Below are 2,441 nucleotides of genomic sequence, written 5' to 3'. Positions count from 1 at the left end.
TGTTAATTCAGACTCAATGGGGTAGACATACATCAGAACATAAAGGGAATGATTCGTTCGGTAAAACTTTCTGTAATTTGAGTATTCCTACCAATATCTCGACACATATTTTGTGCGGGCAATTTCCTGAGTAGAACATAGTCATATTGCAAAACCGCAGAATACATGATGAAATGTATCACTTCTTAAATACATATCTAAACTCTAAACACTTCAACAATACGCTGACTTCCTATTTTGTCTTCAAACGTTATGCTTTGTATCAAGACTTAGTGTTTCATATTTAATAAACATAATTATTTTCATTCAATCTTTAAACTTTGTAATGTAACGTAATTCCTTAACCTGAGGTTAATTATTGACGTATTAATTAACAGAGCTGATTAATCCTTCTTCATTACAAGAGTGATATATACGTTATTTATATGAGCAATGGTTCTGTACAGGGGAAATGATATATAAATTCACCATCAAGAAAAAGAGTTATCTTAAGTCATACCCGTAATGATACGGCAGCCTTTCATATATATCTATTTCGCATTTTTGATTGGTTACTGATGTAAATAATGCTGTCCAATTCATGCAATACTAAGATCAATAGTATTTTTTCATCAAAGCTCATATCAAAATGAAAACAAATTTAAGATACTTTTTATCAAATAACACAGAAAACTTACATTTTGACAGGTTTTAAAGCCAAAATGTAGAGGGCTTAATCAAACGGAGACAGCCATTTTGTTACGCCATTCACAATTTATGACGTCACGTCATTGTCCATATCATGACGTCACAACCGATTTCTGACTGGCACAGCCAATGAAAAACGCTCCAGGGTATATTACACTAGTGACATATGTAAAAATAGTACACGAGCGAATTCACTGGATAACAGGCCGATTATGTGATATAACACAATCTTTATGAAAACAATCATACATAAACATTAAAGAATTAGGATATTGCTTTTTACAGAGGTTTGCTGTAACCTTGATGTCCACAGTCATCTCTTTTTTGACATGGTCCATAATATAAAGGTTTCCAACTCATAAATTAATGAGTCAAACGCACCCGTCCCTCTGTTTCAACGGTAGTTTAGATCAATTAGATTTCTAGTTAGTTGGTGCCTAGCAACACTGATGAGTGACCTAGCAACACTGATGAGTCACCTAGCAACACTGATGGGTCATAGAAGGAAAGCTGTTTGTTGCAGTTTCATACTGTATCTACCAAATTTTATAGGTGCAAGTTACCTGTGTGTGTGTAACCGCGCACCTGACGGGTAAACAGGTCAGTCAAGTTATCTGTGTATATAACCAAGTACCTGACGGGTTAACAGGTCAGTCAAATTAACTGTGTATGTAACCGAGTACCTGACGGGTTAACAGGTCAGTCAAGTTACCTGTGTATATAACCGAGTACCTCACGGGTTAACAGGTCAGTCAAATTAACTGTGTATATAACCGAGTACCTCACGGGTTAACAGGTCAGTCAAATTACCTGTGTATGTAACTGAGTACCTGACGGGTTAACAGGTCAGTCAAGTTACCTGTGTATGTAACCGAGAACCTCACGGGTTAACAGGTCAGTGAAATTAACTGTGAATATAACCGAGTACCTGACGGGTTAACAGGTCAGTCAAATTACCTGTGTATGTAACCGAGTACCTCACGGGTTAACAGGTCAGTGAAATTAACTGTGTATATAACCGAGTACCTGACGGGTTAACAGGTCAGTCAAGTTACCTGTGTATATAACGGGAGTACCTTACGGGTTAACAGGTCAGTCAAGTTACCTGTGTATGTAACCGAGTACCTGACGGGTTAACAGGTCAGTCAAATTACCTGTGTATATAACCGAGTACATCACGGGTTAACAGGTCAGTCAAGTTACTTGTGTATGTAACCGAGTCCCTCACGGGTTAACAGGTCAGTCAACTTAACTGTGTATATAACCGATTACCTCACGGGTTAACAGGTCAGTCAAGTAACCTGTGTATGTAACCGAGTACCTGACGGGTTAACAGGTCAGTCAAATTAACTGTGTATACAACCGAGTACCTCACGGGTTAATAGGTCAGTCAAGTTACCTGTGTATGTAACCGAGTACCTCACGGGTTAACAGGTCAGTCAAGTAACCTGTGTATGTAACCGAGTACCTGACGGGTTAACAGCTCAGTCAAGTTACCTGTGTATATAACCGAGTACCTCACGGGTTAACAGGTCAGTCAAGTTACCTGTTTATGCAACCGAGTACCTCACGGGTTAACAGGTCAGTCAAGTTACCTGTGTATGCAACCGAGTACCTCACGGGTTAACAGGTCAGTCCAATTAACTGTGTATATAACCGAGTACCTCACGGGTTAACAGGTCAGTCAAGTTACCTGTGTATGTAACCGAGTACCTCACGGGGTAACAGGTCAGTCAAATTACCTGTGTATATAA

This window comes from Mizuhopecten yessoensis, unplaced genomic scaffold (genome assembly GCF_002113885.1).
Source record: "Mizuhopecten yessoensis strain PY_sf001 unplaced genomic scaffold, ASM211388v2 scaffold715967, whole genome shotgun sequence".
In the NCBI taxonomy this organism is placed as follows: Eukaryota; Metazoa; Mollusca; class Bivalvia; order Pectinida; family Pectinidae; genus Mizuhopecten; species Mizuhopecten yessoensis.
Note: the sequence above shows the minus strand (reverse complement) of the source record.